Here is a 25,168-nt window from a genome sequence, read left to right on the forward strand (position 1 = left end):
TAGGTAGGGGTACCAAAGGGCTACAGAACCGGGGCTTAGGTGCAGAGGCTTGGCAGTCAGGACAAGACTCACAATATACACGGATATCGTGATGCATGCCTGGCCAAACAAAACAGTGTAATATCCTTTCGGTGGTTTTCTGGACTCCCAGGTGACCCCCCATCACATGTCCGTGGGCCAGGTCCAGCACCTGCCGCCGGTAGGGTTTTGGCACGACTAATAGTTGCACCATATCTTCCCCCTTTTTCTCTATCTGATAGAGTAAATCATTCTCCAGAACATGTAAGGATATGCCAGCCTAGAGCCAGGTTCTACGGGTACCCCATTTATCACTTTCACATTTGTCCTAGCCTGAGAAAGGGTAGGATCCTTTATTTGCTCGCTTTGGAAGTCATCTTTCTGAACTTCTAAATCCGGCAAACGGGGAGGTGGATGGCTGTCAGCCTCCTCCTCTTCCCCGGTCTCCTCATTATCACCCGCCATGACTGAAAACGGGAACTGCAGGTCATTTCCCGCAGACTCTTCCCCCGAGTCTTCCGGGGAGACCTCTTCCCGGGGTTCGGGACCCACACGCGCCCTGGAAGAAGAATCATGTACACTATTACCCGAAGGCATCAACTGATTCTCCCACAATTGCCAGAAGTGGGGAAAATCCCGGCCCAGGATAACATCATGCAATAACGCCGGGACGAGTCCCACTTTATGTTGCACAGACCCATAGGAAGTTGTAATGCATATGACCGTGGTGAGGTACGAACAGGTGTCTCCATGCACACACGTTACAGAGAATTTGTCTGATGGTCCAGTCGGGGCTGACACCAGACTGGCCTTCACCAGAGTCACCACACTTCCCGAGTCTAACAAGGCCACCACATTTTTGCCATCAACAGTTAAATCACACAAATGTTTTTCCACATCTTTTTGATCGGCATTCACACTCACTACCCGTGCAACCATAGACATGCGGTTTTTAGAGTCTGTGACGTCGCACTGCATGGGTTCAGTAGTGACCGGACAGTTCGCAGCAATATGTCCCATCTCTTGGCAGCGGAAACACCTAACGGGCCCCTTGCTTAGACCATAGTTCGTTACTCTCGGCCTCGCAGTGCGGGCAGTCCCGTTTTCCTCCCCCACTGTCTTAGGGATTTTTCCATCTCCCCTACTCCCTGGAACAGTCTTACCGGTTCCACGTGGAGATGATGAAGAACGAGGTGTGGTAGCGTCGTCTCGGAGTCCTTCCGCCACGGAGTAACGTTCAACCAGATCCACCAGTTGATCTGCCGTCGTAGGATTTCCATGGCTTACCCACTTCCTCAGGGCTGGCGGTAGAGCTCTCAGGTACTTGTCCATGACGACTCTCTGGATTATCTCTGGCGCTGTCAGCACCTCGGGTTGTAGCCACTTCTTCGTTACGTGGATCAGGTCGAACATCTGTGACCGCGGTGGTTTATCCGGCTGATAAGTCCATTGATGCACTCTCTGTGCACGGACAGCGGTCGTCACTCCCAGCCGGGCCAAGATCTCGGCTTTCAATTTGTCAAAGTCCTGCGCAGCTTCAGGTTCCAAGTCATAATACGCCTTTTGGGCCTCACCGGAAAGAAACGGGGCAATCAGGCCGGCCCATCGTGCCTTCGGCCATTTTTCTCGCACCGCCATCCGTTCAAACGTGGTCAGGTATGCCTCGACGTCATCTTCAGTCGTCATTTTCTGCCAGTACCGACTCACGTGAATCACTCTCGACTCGGTTTCCAGGTTAAGCTCAGGTAAGCTTGCCAAGAGCTGCGCCACCTGCTGGAGAAGCGAACGATCGGTAACTGTCATGTCCACCAACTCCTTCAGCTGGGCCATCATCACCCGATTAGCTTCTTGCTGGACGGCGGTGGACTGTACCAGCGCTTTCACCACATCCTCCATGCTCATGCTTGCAACGTGATGCCCGCGTTCTCCACCACAATGTGATAAAACACTCCGGGATCGCCTTTGCTGGGGTCAAAGGTCACGTGCGTTCAGCATGAAACTCAGGCGCAGAGCTGGATTTGGGTATAACTGACACTGGGTCAGGTTTATTCAAGGTGAAAGCAATGCATAAAGAAATAAAACATAAAACAAATCCTTGCCTGTCCGGCACTAACTAAACAAGGTACAACCTAACTACCAACTGGCGGGCTTCCCCCGTCCAGCCAAACCACAGTTGCAGTGGGCACTGCTTCCACTCACGTGTGTGTCTCTCACACAGACAGGCTCTCTGTGTTCCCAGGCTGAGACACTCACACAACCACCTGGCATCCTTTTATATCCACCTCCCATTATCCGTTAGTAAGCAGGTGCGATACTGACCAGACTAGGCCACATAGGAAAGGAAACTGGGCGAGATATACCTGCCCTCATCCACTATTCCCACATGATTCTCACAGCACCCACCTTCCCTGGGCGAGCTGGCCTAGTGAGGACCACCCCCAATACAGGGAGTGTCATAGGCAAGCCCAAGGGGGTAAGATACCACGACTGCTGGAACCAGGTGGCTGGCTCACAGAAGACAGGAATGAGAGTGTTTGCAGGATGCAACGGAGAGTGAACTGGAGACAGGAGAGTGCAAAGCGTGGTCTCAGGAGTACGCAGGGTACAGGACCGTACAGAGCATGTACACGGGACTGTGCTAGATACTGAACCGTGCAAGGCGGGTGTACTAGAGCACGTGTGGCGCGTACGGGCAAGCACACCTAGGAGTGGGCAGAGCAGGATGCATGCAAAGAAGCACACCAAAGTAAGGGACAGACAAGGCACAGAGCAGAGCGTAGGTACGGAGCAGGTGCCAAGAGGCATGGCAGAGCAAAGCACAGAGACAGGGAAAAAGGCAGAGGACCTGAGTATAGCGTGCAGCCAAGCAAGAACGGAAGCGACCAAGCCAGGAAGCAGAAATATAATCAGGCACCTCCCTCAGGGGGAGGTAGCCTGATATAGCACATGATCACCTGGACTTCCGGGTCAGGTCCTCCAGGACATAGAGAGGACGAGACCAGAGACAGAGCCGAGAAGAGCGCGCGTGCGCACAGGAGTGCAGCGCAACCATGGGACCAGGTGCGAGAGGTGCGCGTGCGCACCCATGAGACCCCCGGAGTGGGCACGGCACTGGAAGAGAGCGGCGTGACAACTATACTTTCAAGGAACTTTTCAGAATAAGATGTACTGTGTCAATACTTGAGGAATTACATTATTTCTGGCCATTATACAGTCAAGCCTGAAAGTGTTCACACCCTTTAAATTGATAAAGAAAATTAAGTATTTCTTCCTGAAAATTATTGCAATTACACATGTTTTGTTATACACGTTTATTTCCTTTGTGTGTATTGGAATAACACACAAAAAACAGAAAAATCGGAAAGCTGGACATACAGTGGCACAGATGCGGCCATATACCAGGATGGGGGCATATATTAGGATGGGGCCATATACCAGAATGAGGGCCATATACCGTGATTGGGGGCATATACTAGGATGGGGCCATATACCAGGATGGGGCCATATACCAGGATGGGGCCATATTCCAGGATGGGGCCATATTCCAGGATATGGCCATATTCCAGGATGGGGCCATATACCAGGATGGGTAACATATAACAGGATGAGGGACATTTGCCAGGATGGGGACATACAGTGAGTAAAATAAGTATTTGTTACACTGCTGATTTTTCAAGTTTTCGCCCCTTCCTTGAATGGAGAGGTCTCTAATTTTTATCGTTGGTACACTTTAACTGTGAGAGATAGAATCCAAAAATAAAAAAACATGATTTCAAGGTCCTGGAGTGGCCTAGCCAGACTCCAGACCCGAACCCAATAGAAAATCTTCAGATTGAGCTGAAACTCAATGTTGCCCAGTGACAGCCCCGAAACCTGAAGGATCTGCAGAAGATCTGTATGGAGGAGGGGACCAAGATCCCTGCTACAGTGTGTGCAAACATGGTCAAGAACTCCAGGAAACGTCTGACATCTGTAATTGCAAGCAAAGGTTTATGTACCAAATATTAAGTTCTATTTTCCTATTGTATCAAATAATTATGCCATGCAATAAAATGAGAATTAATTATGTAAAAATCATACAGTTTAATTTTCTGGATTTTTTTAAGACTTTCTCTTACAGTTAAAGTGTACTTATGATAAAAATTACAGACCTCTCCATTCTTTTTGTAGGTGGGAAAACTTGCAAAATCGGCAGTGTATCAAATACTTATTTTTCCCACTGTATACAAGGATGAGGGACATATTCAAGGATGGAGAACGTATTCTGGAATGTGTAACATATATACAGTACCAGAATGGGGACATATACCAGGATGTGAGACATATACCAAGATGAGGAACATGTACCAGGATGAAAAACATATACCAGGATGGGGACATACTCCAAGATGGGGACATATACCAGGATAGGGACATATACCTGGATGGGAGACGTATACCAGGATGGGAGACATATACCAGGATGGGAGACATATGCAAGGATGAGAAAATGGGGAACATGTTTAATGATATGGACATATACCAGGATGGGAGACATATATACCAGGACAAGAGACATATACCAGGATGGGGAACATATACCAGGATGTGGAACATATACCAGGATGCATTATATGGGACACGTTATACTGTGGGGTACTATATGGGGCCATTATACTGTGCAGCACTATGTGAGGCAAATTATAGTGTGGGGCACAATGTGGGCGCCATTATACTGTGGGACACTATATGGGGACATTACACTGTGGGGAACTATATGCGGCCATTATACTGTGGGACATTATATGGGGCCATTATACTCATTATACTGTGGGGTAATATATAAAGTCATTATACTGTGAGGCACATTATACCGTGGAGCACTTTTATTGGGTCATTATACTGTGGGGTACTATATGAGGCCATCATACTGTGATGCACTCTATGGGGTCATTATATTGTGGGGAACATTATACTGTGGGACACTATATGTGGCCATTATAATGTGGGGCAAATTATACTGTGGAGCGCTATAAGAGGCGATTATACTTTGGGGCACATTATACTGTGGGGAAATATATGAGGCCATTATACTGTGAAGCACTACATGGGACCATTATACTGTGGAGCACTATGTGAGGCACATTAAAGTATGGTGCTGTATATAGGGCCATTATATTATGCTGTACTATATGGTGCCATTATATTGTGGGGCCATTATACTGTGGGGTGCTATATGAGGCCACTATACTGTGGAGAACTATGCGAGACACAATATAGTGTGGTGGATTATATGGGGCTATTTTAATGTGGGGCACTATATGGGGCACATTATACTGTGGGGCACATTATCACATTACACTGTGGAGCACTATAAAGTGGGGAACTATATTGGGCTAGTGCCGGTTCCCAAGATCACCTTTCCAACTTCCCTACATGTCTATCGTCCAGTGGCCTTAACATTGCATGCTATGAAGTCGTTGGAGAGAATAGTACTTACCTACTTGCACCCGAGGGTGAGGGCCTACACTGACCCCTGCAGTTTGCGTACCAGCAGAGATTGGGGGTGGATGATGCTGTAGTGTATCTGCTACATACAATACATTCATTCTTGGACAATGATGGAACTGCAGTGCCCGCCATGTTCTTTAACTTCTCTAGTGCTTTCAACACCTTACAGCCGCTCTTATTGCGAAATAAGTTGACTGATATGGCAGTGGATGAGGGGATGGTGAACTGGATAAGCGACTATCTGACGGACAGGCCGCAGTTTGTAAGGATGGGAGAGGTGGCATCTGGCAGTGTGGGAGCCCCTCAGGGTACAGTGCTGTCACCCTTCCTCTTCACATTGTATACAGCTGACTTTCAGTATAAATCCGATTTCTGTCACCTCCAAAAATTCTCAGATGACTCAGTGATTGTAGGGGGGATTGTGGGGGACCGGGCTGAGGAGGAATATAGAAGGGTGGTTTCTGACTTTGTAGATTGGTGCCAGACTAACTGCCTAGAACTAAATGTAAAGAAAGCTAAGGAGATGGTGGTGAGTTTTAGAAGGAGAAAGGATGATTACTTACCGATCACTATTGCTGACCAGGAGGTGGAGAGGGTTGAGACCTACAAATATTTGGGGGTTCACCTTGACAGCAAACTTGATTGGAGGTGTCATACAGAGAAGATTCACAAGAAGGGAATGAGCAGACTGTACATTCTGCGGAAGCTCAGGTCTTTCAATGTGTGCAGTAAAATGCAGGAAATGTTCTACCAGTCCGTTGTAGCAAGCGTCATCTTTTTTGCTATCATTTGCTGGGACAGCAGTGTGCGAGTAGCTGACGCCAATAAGCTCAACAAACTTATTAAGAAGGCAAGTGCAGCTGTTGGCCTCCATCTTGACTCTTTTTTGAGGAGATAGTGGAGGATAGGATTCAAAAGAAGTGCAGGGTTATAATGGACAATAATACACACCCACTATACGGGCTGTTCTTGAATCAGAAGAGCACATTCAGCAGCTTCTAATCCTACTAAGGTGCAAGAAGGAGAAATTCAGGAAATCATTTGTGCCTACTGCTATGGGGATGTATAATAATTCACTAAGGGTGAAAGATGGCTACAACCTAAGGCTGGCGCACTACGGGAAATGATCAGAGATTTGTGTACCTTTGTTTGTGGTTAGTCATGTGCAGGATCTGTGTCTAGTAATTACTCTATGTAATGCTGTTTGTAATATAATGTAGTAATGCTGTTCGGAATGTTTTGTTTGTAATGCTGTTGTAACGCTGCTGTGATACCATAATTTCCCTCGGGATCAATAAAGTGTATCGTATTGTATTATACTGTGGGGCACTATATGGGGCACATTATACTGTGGGGAACATTATACTGTGAAGTACTATATGGGGCCATTAAACTGTGGAGCACCATATGGGGCCATTATAATTTGGGGTAGTATATTGCCACATTATACTGTGGAGTACTATATGGGGTCATTATATTGTGTTGCAGATTATACTGTGAGGCACTATATGCGGACATTATCCTGTGGGGCACACTTTACTGTGAAAGATGACGATTTTTCCACTGACGCCACCGCGTATGCATGGAGTGGCGATTTCTGATTGGACACATACTGACATACGCAAGAGATACTATGAAACGCCAACAGTGGCGCAGTTTTGAATAATATCATGGGGTGAGTCAGTGAATTTAAATGCTGTTTACATGTGGTATGTACAGTAGAACAGGGATCCATCAGAGGGAGGTCGCCTTGCCATGGTTGATAGGCATACATGAATTGGCCAATTTATGCACTATGAAACTTCATTTTTATATGTACACCTTACTGAGTAATAACACAGTTTAGATTCAATGTTTTCAGTGTTTGCATATATCTTGGCTCCTATAGAGTGCTGTTGTGTTTTATTTTTCTATTTATCTATTTATTATCTATCAGTCTATCTATCGCATATCGATCTCATATCTATCTAGGGCTATTATACTGTATGGTGCACTATTTGGTACCCATTGGAGAATCTAGGGGGTTCAATAGGACGAAATTACTTTGTAAGGGCTGCAAAGGTATGAGAATATTTTTTTGGGGTGGGGGGATTAATATGTGACCCTGTTCTGTCCACTTCTATGGGAGTAGTAATGTAGTAAACGGAACGGGGTCACACATTATACCACTCCCTCCCATAGAAGTGCCCTTAGGGTTAGGTCCCTAAATGTTATGCGTGGGTCGGTTGCATAACTTATAGATAAGGATCACTCAGTATTGAATCTTCTGAAATCCGAATGTCCAGCAATTTATAAACAATGTTAAATTTAAAGGGATTTTTGGCATCGCCTTTACTGTTATTTTGCAAAGAAAAGTATAGGTGACATCAAAAATCCCATTAAATTTAACTTTTTTCTACATTCAATGCTTTACATTCAGACATCAGAAGGACCCTTCAATGTCATGTGACTAGTATGACCTACTGAATGACCTTATCTAGTTACCAAACCGCCCTGCATAATGTTTAGACATTCCACCACCCTACACTTTACTCTGGCTCCTAACAGACTACACCGAGCCAAATCAACACCTCTTAGTCTTCTATATTTGGTGCTTATGTGATCACCCGATGTATGTGTTGTGAAACAACTTGAACAATCTTTTAAAGGGAAACTTTCATGTCCCCAAACCCTATTAACCAGCAGATATGGGGTTAATCTGCAGGGACATAAGTTTCTAAAGCTGTACGACCACTACAATGAAAGCCTTGCTATCAGGAAGAAATTAACTTTATTCCTCCTGGCAGCCTCCGGCTTTCAGTCATAGAGGCATGGCTGGCATGGCTTCAGTCACCAGTCAGTACATGGTGGATGTGGCTTCAGTCACCGGTCAGTACATCGTGGGTGCAGCTTCAGTCACCGGTCAGTACATTGTGGTGCGGCTTCAGGCACCGGTCAGTACAGCGTGGATGCGGCTTCAGTAACCGGTCGGTATATAGTGGGTGCGGCTTTAATTACTGGTCAGTACATAGAGGGTGCGGATTCAGTCACCGGTCAGTGCATCGTGGATGCGGCTTCAGGCACCAGTCATTACAGCGTGGGCGCAGCTTCAGTCACCGGTCGGTACACAGTGGGTGGGACTTCAATCACTGGCCACTACATAGTGGGCACGACTTCAGTCACGGGTCAGGATTTAGTGGGAGCAGCTTCAGTCACCGGTCACTACATAGTGGGTGTGGCTTCAATCACCGGCCACTACATAGTGGGTGCGGCTTCAGTCACTGGTCAGTACATAGTAGTCGTGGCTTCAGTCTCTGGTCAGGATATAGTGTGTGCAGCTTCAGTCACCAGTCACAGCATAGTGGGCGTGGCTTCAGTCACTGGTCACTACATAGTGGGTGTGGCTTTCGTCACCGGTCAGTACATAGTGGGCGCGGTTTCAGCCTCCGGTCAGGACATCGTGGGTGCGGCATTAGTCACCAGTCAGTACATAGTGAGCAATGCTGTTACCGCCCCGGTACTGACTGACAGCCAACTCTATAGTGCATGAGTGTTGAGCCAGCTGTCGGTCAGTGCCGAGTTGTGGTTACAGCTGCTGCTCACTTTGTACTGAGCGTTAACTGACGCTGCGGAGGCTGAGCCTCTATGACTGAAAACCCAAGGTTGCTCCATATCTGCAGGTTAATAGTGTTTGAGGACATGATGGTGTCCTACTAATGTTTTTTAGTTTCATTAATTCCTCTCAGCCTTTCTTGAACAACATGACTATTGAATTATTAGCAACTAAAGCTTTTGATATCTTTTAGATAACTTGCTTTCACTGGACACCACCTTTATACCAAATCTTAAACCTGTAGCTGATCTTATACCCCATTTTTATCTACGGTATATCTCATGTAACACAGATCTCTATTGTATACTGTGCATAATCTTTTATAGCTTTTCTTTAACCTATACCTATATGTCATCTCGTATCTATAAATTATCTTACACCTGTATCTAATCTTACACTTCCTTTTATACATATATACAGTTGTGGCCAAAAGTATTGACACCCCTGCAATTCTGTCAGATAATACTCAGTTTCTACCTGAAAATGATTGCAAACACAAATTCTTTGGTATTATTATCTTCATTTAATTTGTCTTAAATGAAAAAACACAAAAAGAATTGTCCTAAAGCCAAATTGGATACAATTCCACACCAAACATAAAAAAGAGGGTGGACAAAAGTATTGGCACTGTTCGAAAAATCATGTGATGCTTCTCTAATTTGTGTAATTAACAGCACCTGTAACTTACCTGTGGCACCTAACAGGTGTTGGCAATAACTAAATCACACTTGCAGCCAGTTGACATGGATTAAAGTTGACTCAACCTCTGTCCTGTGTCCTTGTGTGTACCACATTGAGCATGGAGAAAAGAAAGAAGACCAAAGAACTGTCTGAGGACTTGAGAAACCAAATAGTGAGGAAGCATGAGCAATCTCAAGGCTACAAGTCCATCTCCAAAGACCTGAATGTTCCTGTGTCTACCGTGCGCAGTGTCATCAAGAAGTTTAAAGCCCATAGCACTGTGGCTAACCTCCCTAGATGTGGACGGAAAAGAAAAATTGACAAGAGATTTCAACGCAAGATTGTGTGGATGTTGGATAAAGAACCTCGACTAACATCCAAACAAGTTCAAGCTGCCCTGCAGTCCGAGGGTACAACAGTGTCAACCCGTACTATCCATCGGCGTCTGAATGAAAAGGGACTGTATGGTAGGAGACCCAGGAAGACCCCACTTCTTAACCCGAGACATAAAAAAGCCAGGCTGGAGTTTGCCAAAACTTACCTGAAAAAGCCTAAAACGTTTTGGAAGAATGTTCTCTGGTCAGATGAGACAAAAGTAGAGCTTTTTGGGCAAAGGCATCAAAATAGAGTTTACAGGAGAAAAAAAGAGGCATTCAAAGAAAAGAACACGGTCCCTACAGTCAAACATGGTGGAGGTTCCCTGATGTTTTGGGGTTGCTTTGCTGCCTCTGGCACTGGACTGCTTGACCGTGTGCTTGGCGATATGAAGTCTGAAGACTACCAACAAATTTTGCAGCATAATGTAGGGCCCAGTGTGAGAAAGCTGGGTCTCCCTCAGAGGTCATTGGTCTTCCAGCGGACAATGACCCAAAACACACTTCAAACAGCACTAGAAAATGGTTTGAGAGAAAGCACTGGAGACTTCTAAGGTGGCCAGCAATGAGTCCAGACCTGAATCCCATAAAACAACTGTGGAGAGATCTAAAAATGGCAGTTTGGAGAAGGCACCCTTCAAATATCAGAGACCTGGAGCAGTTTGCCAAAGAAGAATGGTCTAAAATTCCAGCAGAGCATTGTAAGAAACTCATTGATGGTTACCGGAAGCGGTTGGTGGCAGTTATTTTGGCTAAAGGTTGTGCAACCAAGTACAGTGGCATGCAAAAGTTTAGGCTGTTATTGTGAACAGTTAAGCAAGTTGAAGATAAAATTATCTCTAAAAGGCCTAAAGTTAAATATGACACATTTGTTTTGTATTTTAGGCTACAAAGTAATACACATTGTAATTTTTTCACATTTTAAAAATTACAAAAAGAAAAATGGTCCGATGCTAAAGTTTGGGCACCTTTGGAGATTTGTGTGCTCAGATAACTTTGACCAAGGTTTCAGACCTTAATTAGCCTGTAAGGGATATGGCTTGTTCACCCTCAATGTTAGGAAAGGCCAGCTGATGCAGATTCCACAGGTTTAGAAACACATAGCCTCCTCTAACCTTGTGCGAAAAAACAGCCACCATGGGTTCTTTTAAGCAGCTGCCTAGCACTCTGAAAATGAAAATGGTGGAGGCCCACAAAGCAGGAGAAGGCTATGAGAAGATAGCAAAGCGTTTTCAAGTTGTCCTTTCCTCAGTTCAATATGTAATTCAGAAATAGCAGTTTACAGGAACAGTGGAGGTCAAGATAAGGTCTGGAAGGCCAAGCAAAATTTCAGAGAGCTGCTTGTAGGATTGCTAGAAAGGCATATCAGAACCCCCACTTGACTGCAAAAGACCTTCAGAAAGATTTAGCAGATTCTGGAGTTGTGGTAATTGTTCTACTGTTCAGAGACACCTTATCAAATATGGCCTTCATGGAAGAGTCATCAGAAGAAAACCTCTCCTGCACCCTCACCATAAAATTTAGCATCAGAGGTATGCAAAAGAACATCTAAACAAGCCCAATGCATTTTAGAAACAAGTCCTGTGAATCGTTGAAGTTAAAATAAAACTCTTTGGTCGCAATGATCAAAGGTATGTGCAGAGAAAAAATTGCATAGAATTTCAGGAAAAGAACATCTCTCCAACCATTAAGCATGGGGATGGATCAATCATGCTTTGGAGTTGTGTTGCAGACAATGGCACAGGGAACATTTCACAGGTAGAGGGAAGAATGGAGTCAATGAAATTTCAACAAATTCTTGATGCAAACATAACACCATGTGTAAAAAAGCTGAATTTGAAAACAGGATGGCTTCTAGAAATGGATAATGATCACACACATCAAAATCCACAATAGACTACCTCAAAAGGCGACAGCTAGAGGTTTTTCAATGGCCCTCACAGTCCCCCGATTCGATCATCATTGAAAATCTGTGGCTAGTCCTCAAAATAGCAGTGCATGCAAGACGACCCAGGAATCTCACAGAACTGGAAGAATTTTCCAAGGAAGAATGGATGAAAATCCATCAAACAAGAATTGAAAGACTCTTCGCTGGCTACTAAAAGCATTTACAAGCTGTGATATTTTAAAAGGGAGTGCTACAAGGTACTAACTATGCAGAGTTCCCAAACTTTTGCATTGACCTATTTTCCTTATTGTAATTTTAAAAATGTAAAAAATGACAATATATAATTTTTTGGGCCTAAAATACAGAGAAAATGTGTCATCTTTAACTTTAGCCCTTTTAGAGATCATTCCATCTTCAACTTGCTTAACTGGTCACAATAACAGTAATTTTGACCAGGGGTGCCCAAACTTTTAAATGCCACTGTATTAGGCTGAGGGTGCCAATACTTTTGTCTGGACCATTTTTGGAGTTTTGTGTGAAATGATCAATGTTTTGCTTCATTCTCTTTTGTGTTTTTTCATTTAAGACAAATTAAATGAAGATAATAATACCAAAGAATTTGTGTTTGCAATCATTTTCAGGAAGAAACTGAGTATTATCTGACAGAATTGCAGGGGTGTCAATACTTTTGGCCACAACTGTAAGACCATTCCTAGTTACTTTATCCTATACTTCCACCAAGTCTTACAGCTAAACCTAATCTTACAAACAAAAAATCCAGTTGCATTTTATATGCAAGAGGGGGATATCACACAAATGGTGGTCCACCCTAAATTAAACTAACACCAACTCCAAACAGATGCAGAATAAATAGGAGAACACGGAGTACATAGGTAAATAAAAGATTATATTTTTTTAATCTACTTAAAAAATTAGATGTATATACTGTATGTATATAAAAACTGCGATACAGAAAACACATTCAGGAATAAACAGAGATATTGAGGTCGCTGTTTGTAGGTCTACAATCTTGCACGTATCCCACAATAGCCAGATCAGGTGGGTTCAATATCGTTATGTCAATTCATAACTCCAGGTCAAAGGTCACTAATTTAAAAAAAAAAAAAAATATATATATATATATATATATATATATATACCTATCACAAAACGTGCACATCACTTGGAAAAAATGTGCCCCAGACCTGATGAAAATTGTCCCACAGGAGGCAAAAAAGCACTGAAATCAGTGCCTATAACAAAATTGCACATGCCCCACATAATGCCAGAAAAAAAGTGCTATCGTGCAATGTATTAGGGGAAAGTACCGTTCAATGGTAAATCATCTTTGTATCAGGCAAATTAATATTGAGCCGATGCATGACTGGTACTTACCGAGAACAAAACAGTGATACCCCTGGTTAGGTGAACCAGTCCCGACTCGCGTTTGTTTCGCGGGCGTAGCGCCCCGCTTTCTCAAGGAAAAGTACTCTGTTTGATCAACAGGACCTTCTTAAGCCCCAGACAGCAGGTCACATGGTGGAATTTGACCAATCTCAGTTGCGTCATCGGCGCATGCGCAGTGCGCCCGAATGGTCCTGGCAGATACTGCAAAGGCGTCCAGCATCACTGTGCATGCGCGGCGAGGGGAAAGGTCCCTGGGCAAGTGTAGGAGGCAAAAGGATGCCCAGCAGTACGATGGATATCGCAAGCCACACCACGGATGCGCACAGCCACGAGTCACCAATGTTTAAAGCGATACACACACAAAATTTGGCAATAGCTCGTAATGACAGTAATATATTCGGGATCACAGAAAACTTTGAATGATAAGATGATAGATTATCTGCAGATGAAATCCATCCAGGGTAGAATGTAAAAAGCAGTCCATTACATAAGATGTGGTAGTAGGATCCAATAAATACAAGGTGTTAGGAGATCACACACACTAAAAAAGACAGCAAGAAAATCAATTAAAAACCACAACTAAAAACAAATGAATAAACAGAGTACCCGACCAACAGAGTGTGGTGGTCCAGCAGAAAATGTACACAAATAGCAGCAAATCAATATGAGACATGTTATCACAAAATGGAGGAGAATGTAAGTGTCTCATTAAGACCCCTAGGGGTCATAGTATCTAGGTTCACTATCCATTTAGTCTCCATATGGGCCAAGATCCTCTTATTATTGCACACCCCCGATACCAAGGTGTAGCACATCAATCCCCCTGACCAAAAATGTCCTAGAGTCACAGTTATGATGTTGTAAAAAGAGGCGAGGAATATTCTTAAGGCAGAGGGATAGGTCACCGTCTTGCGCCAATGTCCCGCACATGCTCTTGCACTCTCACCCTCAATACTCTAGACGTAAGGCCAATGTAAATTTTAGGACACCCACATGTGGCGTAATAGATAACATTAGTACTACCACACAAAATCCGTTGGCGAATGTTGAATTCTCTCTTGCCATCAGAGGACTGAAAGGTGGAGCAGCACAGGACAGTGGCGCAGACAAGGCAATGGCCACAAGATATTGATCCAGGGGTAGGTCCTCTGGACCCAAAAGGATTAGCCGGAGTTGGAACATAATGGCACCAGACCAATAAATCCTTTAAATTCTTGGGCCTCCTAGAGGTCATTAGGGGGAAGTCTCCTAGTGCGGTGCCCAGGGAAGGCTCAGCCCTCAATATAGCCCAATGCTTTTTGAGAATTTGGCGCATCTGTTCCCATTCATGATTGTATGTAGAGATGAACCTAATAGGTCCATCCTTGTTGCTACTCGTAGAACGCTTCTGTGAATGCAACAAATCACTCCGGGGAGTCTTTCTGGCCCTGTCATATCCTTGTTTTATACACCTGCAACTATATCCACATGTTTAAAAACATGTTTTTAAGTCTGCGGCCTGTGCCTCAAATTTTGCTTCTGATGAGCAGATCCGTCTCATCCTAAGGAACTGTCCGACCAGGACGGCCCCCATAGTAGATGGATGGTGAGCCAAAGTGGCATGAATTAAAGCGTTGACAGATGTGGGCTTCCTGTAGACATCAGTCTGGATGTGGCCGGAAGTTTCCACATCCAGAGCAATGTCAAGGAAATTGATTTTCTTATCGAAATTATAAGTAAGACGAATGTTATGTGAGTTTTGATTAAGATCCGTCATGAAACCATCGAGCTTATGCACCATCCTGTCTCACAAAAATAAAATATCATCAAGGTATCGATACCAGCACAGCACATAGGAGGCGGACGGGGCACCCCCATCACCAAAAATGAATCTCTCCCAGGGACTCAGGAAGAGATTAGCGCACGAGGGCGCACAAGCCTCGCCCATGGCATTGCCGCGTATCTGATGGTAATAGGTATCCTTGCAGACAAAATAGTTGTGGGTAAGGACGCAGTGCATCAGCTCGAGGATCAGCTCACATAAGGGGCCGTTCAGGCCAGAGGCCCCCATAAAAAGACGGACCGCATCAAGGCCATGAGAATGATCAATGCAGGTGTATAGACTCTCAACATCTGCAGTCACAAGCAAGGTATTGCTGTCCACAAGGATGCCATCGACCCGTGCCAGGGCGTCCGCAGTGTCCCGTATGTAAGATGTAACGTTTCCATTATCGGCTTGAGGTAGTGGTCAATAAAGTTACAAACAGGGTCATTAAGGCCACCAATACCTGAGGCAATCGGGCACCCGGGGGGGGTCAAGGGCATCCTTGTGGACCTTAGGTAACAGAATGTAGGAGTCTTCGGAGATCTGACTAAAAGGCCATTAAGAACCCCCTTCATGATAGTGCCTTTTTCAAATGCCAAAGTAAGAATATATTTGAGTTCGGCCGAGAAGGAGGGCGTAGAGTTCCAAGACAGTTTGGTATATGTCTTTGAATCCTTGAGTTGCCGAAAGGCAAAAATCACAATATTTCCACCTTGTCTGCTGGCTTAAACACCACATCCGTAAGCGATTGTAAATTTGTCAGGGCTTGACGTTCTTTTCTTTAACCTATACCTATATGTCATCTTGTATCTATAAATTATCTTACACCTGTACCTAAACTTACACTTCCTTTTATGACTATAATTTATCTTATACTTTCACCAAGTCTTACAGCTAAACCTAATCTTGTTGAACATGACGATCGTGAAGAACAAGTTTTTGTGAGCTGTGAACACTCTCACATTCCTCTGTTTGTTAAAAGCCCCCAGAGGTGAAAAATAGGTGGAATGCTCAGTTTGTAGCAAAATATCTGTTGCAATTTGTTTACGTAGATAACATTCTGCTTTTCAGGATTTTAAATTTGTTAATAAAACATAATGACTTACGATGAAACTAAAACTTTAAACATTTTTGGATAAAAAAAAGCTCTTAGGCTTCAGCCACACACAGAATTTTTACTATAGTGCAACTGACTGTTTTTATTGTATTTTCAAAAAAAACATAAAAAGACTTACAGTCAAAAAAAAACAAAAATTGTCAAGCGGTATGTATGACTTACTTCCAAAACATAAGGGAATGGTAAAGTAACAGAAACAAGTGACAGTCGCAGTTCACAACAAAGCATGAGATTCCAGGCATTACTTCAGACTGTGGCTGTAACATGATTTTACTAATACTCTCAGTTAGTTAAAGGAGTTGTACCAATTTTGGAAGTTATCCCCTATGTCTTTGAGCCTGACCACTGAGGCCACCACTGATCCCAAGAACTGCAGCTCTTAAGGGCCTCATGTGAATGGAGCGGTGGTCATTCTTTCTAAATGGGAATGCAGAAGACCAACTAAATGCCTCGCTCGGCACTCTCCGGATGGTCCATGGAGAATGAATAGAGCAGATGTCAACATGATCGACCACCTCTACATTCACACAGGTTTCTTCATAGCCCTGGTTCTTGGGACTGGTCGGGGTCCACGAGCTTGGACCTCCAGTGATCAGGAAGTTATCCTCTATCTATTAAATATGGGGTGATTTACCTAAGTCTTTAGGTTTGACCACTGAGGCCTCCACTGATCCCAAAAACTGTGGCTTTTACATGCCCCATGCGAATAGAGCAGTGGTCAGTCATGTGCACCTCTGCTCCATTCACTCTAAAAGGGAATGCAGAAGACCAGAGCTGAATGCCGTGCTCGGCTTTCCCTTGCGGTTCCATGGAGAATTAATAGAGCAATTGTGCACATGATTGACCACCTCTAAGTTCACACAGGTTTCTTCATAGCCCCGGTTCTTGGGATTGGACCTTCAGTGATCAGGAAGCTATCCCCTTATCCTGTGAATAACTTCCAAACTTGGTATAACACTTATCCAAATACTTAGTATGAAAAGGACCAAAGTAGCCTGACATGTTAAGATATTGTAAAAACAGGACAAATATAAGGATCTATTCCCCAAAACTGAATTGGGGTTTCTCTAGTTATACATGTCGGTAAAGCCAAACACTGCAGATTGAGCGTCTTAGGGTTCAATGTGCTTAGCTCCTCTTCATGAAATCTTCATTTCACAATTCCCAGTAAATGCTACTTGTATAATGACCTATAGAGGTATCACTTACGTTCTTTATAAGTAGCATACCAGTTTTTCTGAGATTTGTAAGCATCTATTTACCAACCCCCATAAGTCCCTAGCTTGTCCCTATAGTATGTGATATATTCACTCAGCACTATCTCAGTCACATACTCACTGGAGAATGTGGCTGGACAATCTGGTGAGGCGACATTCCTTGCAATGCTGACAGTCTTTCAGTAGGGGGTGGATAACAAGTGGAGCAGACCCTGGCAAATGTGCAACTGCGCACACAGTTCATGTGCAAATGCCTGGATTGTTTTCTGTGAAGCGCTCTGAATACTCACTTTGCCTCTGAATACCAATGTGGCTTCTCCAAATCATTGTTTCATGCATTTCTAGCCATAGCCTGTAAAGGATATAATACCCTGAAACACAACACTACAGTTAGGAATCATGTACCTGGCAAACAGGTTTCTGACAATGACAGTACTTATAAGGTAGCACTGTTAGGACAGTGTCTCACAGAATAGTCCAATGTAGGTTTTTACATCTGGTCACCATTTATTTTGGAATATAGAAAAATAAGGACAAATATATTTGTCTCCACTTCCCCAAATGTGGTTTTGGATCCCTTTATTGCTAACTCAATCCCAATGTTCGTACTGCACAACAGTTTGGGCATGAGGTCAAGTGCAAATTGCAGTAAGATTGCAGACACAGGTGACTATACAATCCTTCCTCTATAAGGTCACCTGTGAACGCGGTCCATATAGTGAATAACTGCAGTTGTAACATGATCCAAGCGTAAAATCAAGTCAATTTATTTTAATATAATTCCATTTTTTGTTTTTTGTAAGGGAGTCCATCACCTTCAAAATGCATTTTAAATGAGCTGTACAGTGTTGTAGGGGATTTAGCCCCAATGACAACCATACTCAGCTGAAGTGTATTTCAGAGCAGAGACCCGCTGAGTCTGTTCACTGCAATACACACTGCCGGCCAATCAGAGGCCAGCAGCTGACGTCGGCATACACGTATACCGAGGCGCATGGTAGTGATGTCATACGCTCCCATCACTTGCACACTGAAGTTAACTACTAGCTTCAGAAGAGGATGTCACAAGGCGGGGGAGCAGATGGGCGTAGAATTTTTTTATGCATTAAAGAACAGAAGCAGAACGGGGGACATATACTAGGATGGGAAATATGCTAGCACGGGGGATATATATACCAGGATAAGGGACATACATACCAGAATTGAGGATATATAGAAATACCAGGATAGGGCCCATGAAAAGGGACATACATACCAGAATTGAGGCTATATAGATATACCAGGATAAGGGACAGATATACCATCATGGTGCTCAGGATAAGGGATTTCCATACCAGGATGGAAGATTTATGCCAGGACAGGGTGAGTATAATCTAAGGGCCCCGTCACACACAGCGAGATCACTAGCGAGATCGCTGATTTTGTGACGCATCAGCGATCTCTCCAGTGACGGTGATCAGCGACCGGCCCCCCTGCCAGGTATCGCTGATCGTGCAGGATCGTCTTGGGCCATTTTTTGATCGTTGGTCTCCCGCTGGCCAGCAGACATCGCTGCGTGTGGCAGCGAGAGACCAGCGATCAGTGACGCTGGTTTCCAATGTAAACATCGGGTAACTAAGAGCCGCGCGGCTCTTGGATACCCGCTGGTCCTGATCGCTGGAGGGGCTATCTATGTGACAGCTCACTAGCGATCAGCCTAATGATGTCCCAGTGATCCCATCCATGTCGGATCGTTGGTGGGATCGCTGGGACATCGTTATGTGTAACGGGGCCTTAACTCCTTTTTCTTCTCTTTCAGGTTACATCGGGGGCTTATCTATAGCATTACAGAATGCTGTAGATAAGCCACTGATGTCGGTGCCAGCAGCTCATAGTCGAAAAATGGGGTGACAGATCCCCTTTAATTTGCTGAGGTAATCTGGAGAAATGTCAACCCATGCTTCCAGAAGCCCCTCCCACAAGTTGGTTTGGCTTGATGGGCACTTTTTGCATACCATACGGTCAAGCTGCTCCCACAACAGCTCAATGGGCTTGAAATCTGGTGACTACGCTGGCCACTCCATTACAGAGAGAATACCAGCTGCCTGCTTCTTCCCTAAATAGTTCTTGCATAATTTGGAGGTGTGCTTTGGATCATTGTCCTGTTGTAGGATGAAATTGGCTCCAATCAAGCGGCGCCCACAGGGTATGGGGTGATAGCCTTCCTTATGCAAAATCCCTTTTGCCTTGTACAAATCTCCCACCTTACCAGCACCAAAGCAACCCCAGACCATCACATTACCTCCACCATGCTTGACAGATGGCATCCTTTCAGTTGCTCTGTGCCTCACAAATGTTCTTCTGTGTGATCCAAACACCTCAAACTTGGATTCGTCTGTCCATAACACTTTTTTGCAAGCTTTGTCCAATGTCTGTGTTATTTTGCCCATATTAATCTTTTTCTTTTATTAGCCAGTCTCAGATATGGATTTTTCTTTGCCACTCTGCCCTGACTAGCATCCCGGAGTCGCCTCTTCACTGTAGACGTTGACACTGGCGTTTTGCGTGTATTATTTAATGAAGCTGCCAGTTGAGGACCTGTGAGGCGTCGATTTCTCAAACTACAGACTCTAATGTTCTTGTCTTGTTGCTCAGTTGTGCAGCGGGGCCTCCCACTTCTCTTTCTACTCTGGTTAGAGCCTGTTTGTGCTCTCCTCTGAAGGGAGTAGTACACACCGTTGTAGGAAATCTTCAGTTTCTTGGCCATTTCTCGCATGGAATAGCCTTCATTTCTAAGAACAAGAATGGACTGTCGAGTTTCAAATGAAAGTTTTTTTTTTTCCTGGCCATTTTGAGAGTTTAATGGAACCAACAAATGTAATGCTCCAGATTCTCAACTAGCTCAAAGGAAGGTCAGGTTTATAACTTCTCTAATCAGCCAAACTGTTTTCCGCTATGCTAACATACTTGTACAAGGGATTTCAAGGGTATTCTAACCATCCATTAGCTTTCTTACACAGTTAGCAAACACAAAGAACCATAAGAACACTGGAGTGATGGTTGTTAGAAATGGGCCTCTATGCACTGTAAGGTTGCGCTTGTCATTCAGGTTGGGGATACTCGCTTTGCTGCCAAATAATCAGATCCGGCAGGTTTTCATAAAAACATCCAGTCCATGTCACGTGGTTTATTTAGGCATCATAAACCAAAGCAATATGCAACAGTCTTACAGCATAACGTCCATGACAGAGCTCCACTCTGTTATCCCTGTGCTCACACAGGTTGTGCAATGTCCAATGCGCAGGCTTTCTAGCCTCACAGTTATATTCCCTTGCTGTTAGGGTTACCCCATGGCTGCTTCTCAGTGCAGACGTTCATTCCCCTCCTGTCAACTCTCAGACACGTGCAGCCATTATACACACAGTCACTCAGGAAAGTAGACACATCTTCCAGCGAGACCTTCCAAACAGACCAACCGGGTCCAAGCATCCACACATGTGACATACCCTGGCCACCTTATATGGTCCGTAGCCACGCCCACCGGGTCACATGGCTATGACCTCATCACAGGTCCTACAAGCATTCAAACATTCTTTACTATGGCGTTCTAGACACACCCCTGGGTGGATTTGTAGGTAGCTGGCCAGCCCGTCTAACCAGCTACCTGGAACGCTCTCTGCTGACCAACACACATAATAATAATAATAATAATCTTTATTTATATAGCGCCAACATATTCCGCAGCACTTTTCAGTATAACAGTTTCAAAACACAAGTCATAAGTAACAACGTTAACAATACAATAATTAAAGCAAAATAAGACGACCCCGCTCGTGAGAGCTTACAATCTACAATGAGGTGGGGGAGATACAAAGTACAGGTGTGTATGTAGAATAGTGTATTTACAATGAAGGTCCAGCCATCTTGAGGGAGTGAGGGATGGATGGAGATAGTGAATGGGCTACACACGCACACTTACACATAAAATGACTTTGGTTAGTGAATGTGATAGGCCGCTCTGAACAAATGTGTTTTGAGGGAGCGCCTGAAACTATGCAAATTGTGGATAGTCCTGATGTCTTGGGGTAGAGCATTCCAGAGGATAGGAGCAGCACGGGAGAAGTCTTGGAGTCGGAAGTGGGAGGTATGGATTATTGCAGAAGTTAGTCGAAAGTCGTTTGCAGAGCGCAGCGGTCAGTTAGGCCAATGGACAGAAATGAGGGAGGAGATGTAGGGGGGTGCTGCACTGTGGAGAGCTTTGTGGGTGAGAACAAGTACTTTGAATTGGATCCTATAATGAATGGGCAGTCAATGTAAGGACTGGCAAAGAGCGGACGCGTCCGAATACCGATTAGTCAGATAGATGACCCTGGCTGCTGCATTAAGTATGGACTGGAGAGGGGATAGTCGAGTGACGAGGAGGCCAATTAATAGAGCGTTGCAGTAATCCAGGCAGTAGTGGATCAATGCTACAGTGAGGGTTTTTGTTGTTTCCATGGTGAGAAAAGGGCGGATTCTAGAGATGTTCTTTAGGTGTAAGCGGCAAGAGATTGTATATGGAATGTGAAGGAGAGATTGGTGTCAAACATAACACCCAGACAGCGCGCCTGCTGCCGGGGTGTTATTGTGGTACTACCCACGGAGAGGGAAATGTCATATTTAGGGAGGTTAGTAGACGGCGGGAGCAGAAGAGGTTCAGTTTTGGAGAGGTTGAGTTTCAGATAGAGAGCGGACATGATGTTGGAGACTGCGGACAGACAGTCACTGGCGTTCTGTAGTACAGTGGGGGTGAGGTCGGGGGAAGACGTATATAGTTGTGTGTCATCAGCATAAAGATGGTACTGAAAGAAAAATCTGCTGATGGTCTGTCCAATTGGGGCCGTGTAGAGAGAGAAAAGAAGGGGGCCAAGGACTGAGCCCTGAGGTACCCCAAATGCAAGAGGAAGAGGAGATGACATGGAGCCAGAGAACAAAACACTGAAGGAGTGGTCAGAGAGATAGGAAGAGAACCAGGAGAGAGCAGTGTCCTTAATGCCTAGTGACTGGAGCCTAGAGAGTAGGAGATGGTGGTCAACAGTATCGAAAGCTGCAGATAGGTCAAGAAGAATGAGCAGAGAGTGGTCACCGTTATGTTTTGGTGTCAGAAGGTCATTGGTCACTTTGATGAGTGCAGTTTCAGTCGAATGTAGGGGGCGGAAGCCGGACTGTGAAGGGTCTAGAAGGGAGTGAGTGGAGAGGTAACGGATAAGGCGGGAGTAAACTAGGCGCTCCAAAAGTTTAGAGATGAAGGGGAGATTGGAGACTGGTCTGTAGATGTTTGTGCAGGATGGGTTGAGAGTGGGTTTCTTTAGTAATGGAGTAACGATGGCGTGTTTGAAGGAGGATGGGAAAATGCCCCAGGAGAGGGAGAGATTAAAGATTGTAGTTAGGTGGGTTGTGACGACTGGAGAGAGAGACTGGAGGAGATGTGAGGGAATGGGGTCGGTAGTGCATGTAGTCGGACGAGAAGAAGAGAGGAGTCTGGAGAGTTCTTATTCTGTGATGGGATCAAATGTGGAATGTGAGCCAGGGGAGATGCAGGAAGGGATGGGAGTCACAGCACTTGGTGGTTGGGAGCAGATTTCCTGACGGATATTGTTTATTTTTTCTGTAAAGTGGGAGGCCAGGTCATCAGCACAAATGTCTGTGATAGGGGCTTGTGCTTTTGGCCTGAGGAGGGAGTGAAAAGTGTCAAAAAGTTTCTTGGGGTTGTTGGCTAGTGAGGAGATCAGGGTGGTGAAGTAGGTCTGTTTGGCGAGGTGAAGGGCAGTGTTATAGATTCTTAACATAAATTTGAAGTGGATGAAGTCTTCTGGTGTGCGGGTTTTTCTCCATAGGCGTTCAGCACTCCTATGGACACGTTCAAGCTTCCATCCCAAGGCCACTCACCTTGAGATACATAATGGTCATTCAACATCCTGCCACTCATCCTCTCTCCTAGGACACCCACACAGCGCCCCCTAGCGGACACAGTGGTCACTACACCACATACCTCCCCCCTCTGTTCAAACTGGTGGGGTTGAACACATAACATTACCCCAGGATCTCGAGACCGGGCACTCATTACACCTTGCCCAATAGGTTGCGAGAACGGTCTCCATCTGCCATATGGCCTCATCCCTACGTTAGTCCTCCCCCGCCCCCAGTGGTCAGAATATCGGCCTTGGTCTTTGGCCTTCCAGTCACAGTCTGTCTGTGTCATCAGACACTGTTTAGTCTCCATCCTTTCTCTATCTGTTCCATTCCCTGACCGGCTCTCCCAGTTGGCGCGGTCATAAATCTTAGGGTACCGTTACACTTAGCGATGCACCAGCGATCCCGACCACGATATAACACGGTCAGGATCGCTGGTGCATCGCTAAGTGGTCGCTAGTGAGCTGCCAAACAGGCAGATCTCACCAGCGACATAGCAGCGGTCGGGGGTTGCTACTTACCTGTCAGATGAGGCGATCCTGACATCCTCCCGCCTCGTCCACACGTCGCTCGTCGCCACAGCAGGAAGTGGCCGATGAGAAACGGCCCAGGACGTTCTCGCGCGATCAACGATAACCAGCGGGGGAGCCGGTCGGAGGTAAGTATCACACATAGCGATATCGCTAGCAATATCGCTGCTGCGTCACAAAACTAGTGACATTATAGCGATATTGCTAGCGATATCGCTTAGTGTAACGGGCCCTTTAGTCGAGCCTGAGTTTGACCCATTCAGTGTCTCACAGGAACTAAGGTCTCTCAGCCTCGTACGGCCCGTCGAACTGCCACTTGCTGACATTCTTCGGCGACCTGCCATGTCACTACTTGGAGGAACCCTTCGAGACCTTACATCTTGGGTTGAAGGATGGAGACTAAACAGTGTCTGATGACACAGACAGACTGTGACTGGAAGGCCAAAGACCAAGGCCGATATTCTGGTTGAAGGAGGTCGCCACCTGGTACCTCTTTATTGATACGCCGATGGTCCAGCCTCAACTGCTCAATCTCTTGCAGGTACCCCACTCGATACTCCAAGAGCATCCGAAAGTTTCTCAGGCTTTCCACTGAGCCAACCACCATGATGGGGATCCAACCCTCTTCACTGGATACCTGGTCTTCATCATCAGGAGGGATCCTCACCCTCACCACACCAGAGATATTTACAAGGTCTTGCATTACCTTCCCGAGTCTTCCAATGATTCTCCCAATCAGACCTTTGGGTACCGGAATTACATCTTTCCGCAAACCCAGCCGATCCATAGTCTCCCTTGCTAACTCTAGACTTCGAGCAGCTTTCATATTACTCCGCCTGACCAACTGTTTGGCGTGGAGACATTGCAAATGCATCTCTTTCAGGACAGCTACCTGGTTTGCTGTATCTTCCCTGGCTGACATCAAGAACTGCCGAGTCTCAGGTGCCCAGTGCACCTTACACACCTTGACCGCTTCTTTGAAAGCCTCATGCACACCTTCCTCAGCACAGGCTTCTTGCATGTCTTCGGGTACCTCGATCACAGATTTGAAGGTCATGGTCTTGCTCTCTTTCTAGACAGAAGGCTCTGGCTATACCACTACCACTTCCCTCACTACAG

The sequence above is a fragment of the Dendrobates tinctorius genome, unplaced genomic scaffold, assembly GCF_039654945.1.
Source record: "Dendrobates tinctorius isolate UK_male_01 unplaced genomic scaffold, ASM3965494v1 ptg000350l, whole genome shotgun sequence".
Classification (NCBI taxonomy): Eukaryota; Metazoa; Chordata; class Amphibia; order Anura; family Dendrobatidae; genus Dendrobates; species Dendrobates tinctorius.